Below are 9102 nucleotides of genomic sequence, written 5' to 3' on the forward strand. Positions count from 1 at the left end.
ATCCCCCCCCCCCACCACCACCACCACCAGTAAATACATACCCTAAAATAATCAAAATATTGAAACTATTGAAATAATCTACGCTCTTGATCTTAAATTCTTCCATAAGAAATGCCTAATGTTTCATTCATTTTTTTTTCACTTTGATTTAACCAGACAAAAAAGATACCATTGCGCCGCACAATTTTACTTTCTAGTACTTTATTTTTTTTCACACTGAAAAACTTTAGAAAACATTTAAATTTTAAGGTAAGTTTAAACAATATTATATACATATATATATATATATATAATATCATATATATAATATCATATATATATATATATATATATATATATATATATATATATATATATATATATATATATATATATATATATATATATATATATATATATATATATATATATATATATATATATATATATATATATATATATATATATATATATATATATATATATGTGACGTTTGTGACGTCTCTGATCACTTTCCCATTTTTTTCTCCATAAACACAAACATCAAAAAAATTCTACACCATAATAAACCTTTCATCAAACGTTTTTTACGGAAGCGAATTGCTCTGCTTTTAAGGAACAATTATCTTTACTTCATTGGAAACATATAGATTCTAATGATGCTAATTTAGCTTATAATTCGTTTTTAAAAACATTTTTTGAAATTTATGATATTAATTTTCCTAAACATAAAATACTAAAAAAAAAAAAAAATATTTCACGTCACCATGGATTAAAAAAGATCTCAGAAAAAGTTCTAAAGTTAAGCAAAAGTTGTATATAAAGTATTTAAAAACGAGAACATTAGAAAGTAAAACAATTTATAAGAATTACGCAAAAAAATTTGAAATGCAAAGAAAAAATTTAAAAAAAAGATACTACATAAATTTACTAGAAAAATATAAAGATAATTCAAAGCAAACATGGCAAGTTTTAAGAGAAATTACAGGCAGTAAGAAATTGAAAGCTAGCTCTTTACCTAAAGCTATTAAAATTGATAATAAAATATTTGATGATTCAGGAGTGGTAACTAATAAAATTCTTTACTTCAGTTGGACCAAATTTAGCAAAAAAAATTTCAAACATAAACAAAACAATAAACAGATGTAGTTTTCCTTTAATATCTTATCTAAATTCTTTTGAATTGTCTCTTGATGAATTTGATAGAGCTTTTAAAATGCTAAAGTTAAATAGAGCATTCGGTCCTGATGATATCAATGGAAACATTGTCATTGATTCATATGATATCATAAAAAATATCCTTTTTAAAATATTTTAATGTTCAATTCAACAAGGAATTTTTCCTGATGAATTAAAAATAGCTAGAGTTTCACCAATATTTAAAGGTGGAGACTTACTTAATGTTAGTAATTACCGTCCAATATCTGTTCTCTCTGTTTTCTCAAAGATTATAGAGAGAATTCTTTATAATAAAATTTTTAATCATCTTTCTCAAAATAATATCCTATACAAAAATCAATATGGGTTTAAAAAAAATAACTCCACTGAACACGCTATACTCCAAATAACATAATATATTACTGAATCATTTGAAAGTTCCAAATTTACTTTAGGCATTTTTATTGACTTGTCTAAAGCCTTTGATACGATAGATCATAAAATTATTTTTAAAAAACTTGAAGCTTTTAAAAAGTTATTTAAGTAATAGAAAGCAATTTGTCCACTATGACGTATCATCGAAATCAAACTTGTTAGATGTAACATGCGGAGTTCCTCAAGGGTCTGTCCTAGGACCTCTCCTATTTCTCATTTACATAAACGATCTTTATGAAGCATCTAATTTAATGACAATTATGTTTGCTGACGACACGAACTTTTTTCTATCTCATAGTAACATAATTACCCTATTTCAAAGTATGAACATAGAATTAATTAAAATTTCAGAATGGTTTAAATTAAATAAGCTTTCTCTTAACATTGAAAAAACAAAATGGTCTCTTTTTCATCCATACTACAAAAAACATCTTCTACCAAGTGAATTGCCTGCTCTTTTTATAGATGACATTCAAATTAAAAGAGTAACGGCTACAAATTTTTTTGGGGTTTTCATGGATGAAAATCTGACATGGAAAAAACACATTGAAAACTTATCCTCTAAAATTTCCAAAAGTATAGGAATACTATTTAAAATAAGAAGCATGCTAAATAAACATACTTTAATTCAGCTTTACCACTCTTTTATTCATTGCCATCTAAACTATGCTAATGCGGCTTGGGGTAGTGTAAGTAAAACTAAATTAGAACCACTTTATCGCCAACAGAAACATGTTGCACGACTTATTAATTTTAAGCATCGATTTTATCATGCTAAGCCTCTTTTAAACGAGATGAATATTCTTAATATATATCAACTTAATATTTTTAATGCATTGTGTTTTATGTTTAAATGTAAGTCTCGCACATCTCCAATTTCTTTTCACAATTTATATTCTTTAAAAGTTAAAAATAAATACGATTTGCGTAATGAAAATTTTATTCTTCAACCAGTTTTCAAAACTAATTTTGGTAAATTTTGTATTTCATTTAGAGGAGCATTTTTATGGAACAAAATAGTGTTAAAACTTTTTGATTTCTCTCATGAATGGAACTTTTTCTTATTTAAAAGAAAATTGAAAGAAATTCTTTTCTCAGTTGAAAACATTCTGATATATTTTTAAGTTTGTTTTGTTTTTTATTAATACTCTTAGGAAATATTTTATCGTAATTTATATTTACGAAATCTTTTATCTTAACTTTTTTTTTTTTTTTTTTTTATTGATACACATAAATATTTGCCTATGAATTATTAAAGGATTATTTATTATTTAAAATCTGTTTAGGCGGATCTCGATGACAAGATCTTATGATCTTCTGCGTTCTTGTTGTAACGTTAACAAAATTGTAATTCTGACTATACGTATTTTATTCCTTCTTATATTGTAAAACTTATATTGTAAAACAAAAACGGTTGAAAATGAACTTATAGACATTTGTGGTCAAATTATAACAGAAAAAATAATTAAATAGGCTAAAATTGCTAAGTACTTTTTCGGTGATTGCAGATGAAACCACTGATGTTTCTCATCCCAGTGAAAAAGCGCATATGGGATACGCGTGGATTTTTTCCATATGTAACCCATGTGGGGATTATTATTTTGTCCCATGTGGGTTTCATATGGTAAATCCCACATGGATTCCATATGGTAAATCCCATATGGAATACGCGTGGGTTTTTACCATATGTAACCCATATGGGGATTAAAAGTAGTCAATACTAGACAAATGAAAGTCCGAATGCTTCTAATGATAATTTTTAAAATTCTTTTAATTTAAAAATTACTTAAATAGTAATTAAAAATTAATCATCGAACCTTTCAGAGAGGCTTAACTTAATCAGGTATTTGCTACTTTATCCCATTTGGTATTCAAAATGTGTAGCATTTTGATCTTTTACATGTGATGTTTTCCACCTATAACCTATGTGGGATTTACCTTAAACTATTATGACGAAATTTTATAAAAGTAAAAAACGTGTTGCAAAATGAATTTATTTTAAAATAAATGCTATTAATTAAGAGAGAGAGAGAGAGAGAGAGAGAGAGAGAGAGAGAGAGAGAGAGAAAGAGAGAGAGAGAGAGCAATTTTAATAAGGAACCTTATTAGTCGAGCAATTTTAATTATTAGCCAGGTTGAAATCATTAATGACTACAATATTTCACAAATAATTATTTCCTAATTTATTACTTACAATGACTAACGTATTATGAGTAATTGAACACATATTATGCGTAATGAGCTTGAACCCATGAGGAGAATCCTGAAAAAAAGTGATCAATTAGGATAAGTAGTTAAACAAAAAAACAAAAACAAAAATGTAAAAACCTACTTTTTCAATGATGTAGACCTTGGGTGCAATAGCCAGTGGATGCAAAAGTATCTTAACTTTTTCGTCACACACACGGCCTTCTATAATAACAGGCCTTGACATCGCGCAAAATGCCGTAAAAACTGAAGGCCGATTAAACTTTCACTTTTACTTATATTGATATATTTTTATATTAGGTAGGGTGTAATGGCAGTCTATGCTTTCTAATAATAATCTCTAGTAAAGACGGAAATATAAAAAGAAAACCAAAAAATTGTTAAAAGATAATCATATTTTTCGTATTTCAAATTTCATTAAGAATATTTATGTAATATTAAATAGTATCAATAACAAGCCGAACAATAACAAAGTATATATCTATATATTAAAAAGATAACTGTTAATTTAATTCTTTTTGCTAAAAATGGTAACAATAAAAATTAACAACAATAAAAAACACCAACAAAAGTTGATTCAAGCAAAAAAAAAGTTTTATCAATATATCTCAACAGGGTAAATATTTACAAATTCAAACATATTGAAAGACATATAGGCTAATGAGAAAATAAAAAACATAAAAAGTAAATAGCATAATAAATTACGAAACTAATTTTCACATAAAATATGATAGCTTTAGTATTTTGGGAGTGGTAATTAGTGAGTAATTCTTTAGCAGAATATTAGAATATACTCTGCATTGTTTTTTTGTGATTTTAAATTTATAATTAGCAGCAATGAACTGAAACTGAGTAACACAAAATGTTCTGCATAAAGGGTCAGTAGCAACTTGAAAAAAAAAGCAAAATATTGACCATTAAACAAGAGTATTAGAAGGAGTTTCAAGTCTGCCTCCGTTTAGGCTATACAGATAACTTCCATATTTATAATAATAATTGGTAGAATCATCATAAATTTTTATTTCGCTTTTTTGCACATAGCCAGCTATGTAAACTATAGCCACTAATGTAGATTTATTAACAGAGCTTTCAAGATCATGTATATTATCCAGAAGTTCTTTTTCATCAGTAGAAATATCTCTAAAACATATGTCACAAGTATGACCATCGATACCATCAGCAGGAATGTCAAGTTGTAATATCAATTTAGTATGTTGAATATTAATTTTTTCAATAACAGATTTAGCGCTTATAAAGTAAGTACCTCCAGATCCCTGTCGAAGCTTAGAAAAAGCTTTTTCAAGTGGATCTGTTGAAAAACAACCTAATAAGACATACTTTGCTCCATTACTCAACAAACTTTCTATGAGATCAATAAAGCCATAACATGAATGCGCTATTGCATTGCTAGTATCTAGCGTAAGCTGTTTTACACGCTTACCTGTAGGTTTCATAAAATTTGACAGTTCAGCAATATCTCGTAGCAGTTGTAACTGTTGATCACCAACTGAGTGGATTTCTCCGCATAATTCATTTCTAAACCGAATGCCAGCACCAGGTGCTTTGACATTAACCAAATTTGAAAAAAAAATTATTTTTTCAATAAATACAGCAGTACCTTCAAATGCTTTATTTTCAATCTCTAGATGCATTCTTAATGCAGCAACTGTTTCTTCACAAAAAACAGACAAACAAAACTTTACAGATTGTCTCTCTATTGGTTTTGGATAAACTGATTTAGCTGTAAATTTAGAGAGTTTAAAAAGACTATTGCACTCAGTTTTTAAATTTTGAAAAAGATTAAAAGAACTGGCTTGGGCTAAGTGGAGTGATTTAGAAAAGTTTCTACATCACTCCACTTAGCCAAAGCCAGTTCTTTATAGTTTAAAAATTGAAGTTCGTCAGTCTTTTCTGTCAACCAATTGTTTCGTATAGATTTTAAGAGATGCACATATTCATAAAATAAATATATATCTGATGTTGTTAACCATGGTTTACTATCAACTGTTTTAAACATTCCAAAAAATCTTTGATTTACACGGTTACCATCAGTAATTATTACCAATGTCTTACTACTTTCAATATTATTTATCGTATGAACAATTTGTTGACATTGAGCAAACTGAAATTCAGGGGAACAATTTGCAACAGGTTGAGCTCTACATATAAATTCTGGACCTCCAAAAAGACATTTAATCATAAATGATAAAATTGTTTTAGCTAACTTTTCAGGGTAGTTTACTGCTTGACCAAACAAAGCACCTCTTTAGTAAAGTAATGAAGCTTTGACATAGACCTCATCAATTAGTAGTATAGAAATTCTTTTCAATGGATTTAAATTCATAAAAATACTATTTATGAAACTTAGGTCCTCCATTGAGCTTATTTTTGAAGTCAATCGTGTTAAAGTCCTTATACTTGACAACTTGTAGTCAATACACAAACAATCATATAAACTTCGTCGCATAGCAAAATACTCATATGCTCTACATATAATATCTGAAGTATATAAAACTTCACAAACATTAACTTTTCTCATAGCATTAAGGTGTTCGAATAGAATATTTGACTGAAGCGAACTTTCTTTATTTTTTAAAAATCTAACTGCTTCAAATAAAGCTGATTTTGTTTTTATTAACTTTAATTTGTTTACAGCTGAAGATGAAATATTACAAGTTGTGCCATTATGGTTAGCTACAAATGAATAATCATTGAAAATTACTAAAATAAATAATGGAACCCCAAATTTGTACATTTTTGATTGTATGTGTAAACTTTTTTTATTAAGCTGGAAAACAATAACATCGTTATTATCAATTAACAAAGATTGAATATCGTCAAATATAAGTTCATCCTCTTTTAGAAAATCATTTAACTCATCTGGTAAAATGCTTCGAAAACCGCTTGAAGTTACAGTTTTTCTAACTTAACTTGCTGGTGCGGCTAAACAACTAGGCGGAATATTTTTAAAAACAGATGGTGGGTTTAAAGGTCTTTGCTTCCCATATTTGCTTTCAAAAGGTGCTTCATTTGGCCAATGAAGTTGACATACTGCTGTATAGTCTGTAACAATAAAACCAGTTCTTGGGATAGCTTCACTACATCTTTTTCTCTCCTCTAGATTCTTCGGGAATTTATAAATTGATATTTTTGTTGTAGTTGAGTATTGATATTTTTGTTGTAGTTGAAGACTTGCAAAGAGATACACAGCATTTTAAAGGCATTTTAATTATTAAAAAAACTTATCGTTAGTTTGACAATATTATTACCTTACAAGGTAACGCCTTGAACCTTACAATGTTATCGTCTTTAAGTTGCGCTATCTAATTTATAAACCAATTAAATTTTAAAGATTTATTAAAAAAGCGCGAACACAAACTTTCGTCTAATGTTAAAAGATGAAAATGTAAACACAGTATTAGAAATACGCTTTCAGTTTAACAACTTTGTTGCGCGATGTCAAAGCCTGTTATAATCGAAGGCAGTGGTCACACATCCGCAGTTTTTGTACATTGCAGTAGCCATGTCCTGAACTCAGTTTTAAATTCTACTTGTTCTGTACCAGAAATAAGGGATATGTTTAGTACAGTTAAGAAATGCAAAACTTTTATAAACGATTCTATTAAAAGAAGGGAGATATTAGAAAAGTTTTAGCAAGACTCGGAAAGTTCTGTTTCATGCTTAAAAAGTTTTAGTGAAACACGTTTTGTTGAGAGGCATGATTGCTTACTTATTTTCTATCAAAAACTTTGTGAAAAAGTCACTTATAACATGGCGCTGTGATGAGAATGAAATATGGATGAATGCTGATTTCGGCCCATTCAACAACGCTAATTATTTAGCAAATGCTTTAAATATAGCTTTAGTGACTCCTCGTGCCGTATGTAGGCAGTTGCATAGAACAATATCCCTGCTGAAAAAGCATGCCAATATTATAAAAAAGCTATTTGGTTTCCGCACCTAGATTCAGTGATTTAATCTATGAATGCACGGTTTTCAAACCACCAGCAACTAGTTATGAAAATGTCTGCTCTGTTACCATCACTGATTTCTCAACATAGTTGGACTGATGTCTGATGTGGTTGAAACTGTAAAAATGCTTTCTTCTGTAATTGGGTATCGAGGCGAGGAAACTATTCATAATGAATATTTGGAGTGGAAAGAATTTTGCTCGCATATGCAAAGCCATCCTTTAACTTTATTAGCAGCTTTAGATCTAATTCCTGATAGGTATAATTTATAAAATAGAAATACTATATTAGTTAAAATCTCTGTTGCTTATTAACTTACTCTGTTAATTTTATTTTATAGATTGGCAACCATCAAGACACTTCTTTGGATTTTCTCTACCATTCCAATCACAACATGTACAGATGAACGGAGCTTTAGCGCCATGAATATTTTAAAAAGTCCTTTGCGTAACCGAACCAATGATGAGCGTTTAATTGGCTTGGCATTATTATATATTTATAATATCATGCCTTTAGAAGTAAACGACGTAATTGATAGATTTGTAGCTAGTAAGAAGAGACGCTTCGATTTTGCATTGTAGATTTTGTACTTAATTTATTTATTACACAAAATCCTATTAGTCTAAAAAAGAAATTGTGTAACTATTTCCCGAGGAAATGTAACTATATATATAAGAAACTAACTCCCCATAGTACAACTCAAATACTATCAGTCGAATCGAAACTGAGTCAATATCTTTTGATTCGTAATTTTAAAAAAAATTACGCTAACCACTTTTGGTATCAACATCCCCCCCCCCCCCAAACAATCCTGGATCCGTCACTGTAAACAGGTAAACTGATTTTCAATTTTTAAATGTGATGTGTTTTTTCTTTTATATTATGTCATAATTTCATTACGTTTTTATTTTAGACTTATCATGACGTATTTATCCAATATAGAAAAACAAAATTGACAATTATTTTTTTGCGTATTTCGTTATATCATTTAATAATTTTTATAAAGATATATAATTTGTTCATTTTATTTGATATTTCTATATTTTATGCATAACAATTTTTAGATTTAACTTAAGTTTATGCCAAAGCTTAAGTATTAATCTATTTTACTATGTACTAAAACCTTTGAGTTGTGTTACGTTATTCACTGTGCCCCAGTAGTGGGGCACAATGAATTAATGAACACAGCTGTTAATTAATGATAGTGAATAGGAACATAGCCAAATAACTATGAGAGGGAGTATAGACACTGCTTACAGTTTTGGCATACTTTTATTAACTAGATTGGTATAAAATCAAAAAAATAGACATTTTGAAAATTAAGAAGAAAATAAAAGAATTTTATTGATGA

The sequence above is a fragment of the Hydra vulgaris genome, chromosome 07 (assembly GCF_038396675.1).
Source record: "Hydra vulgaris chromosome 07, alternate assembly HydraT2T_AEP".
Classification (NCBI taxonomy): Eukaryota; Metazoa; Cnidaria; class Hydrozoa; order Anthoathecata; family Hydridae; genus Hydra; species Hydra vulgaris.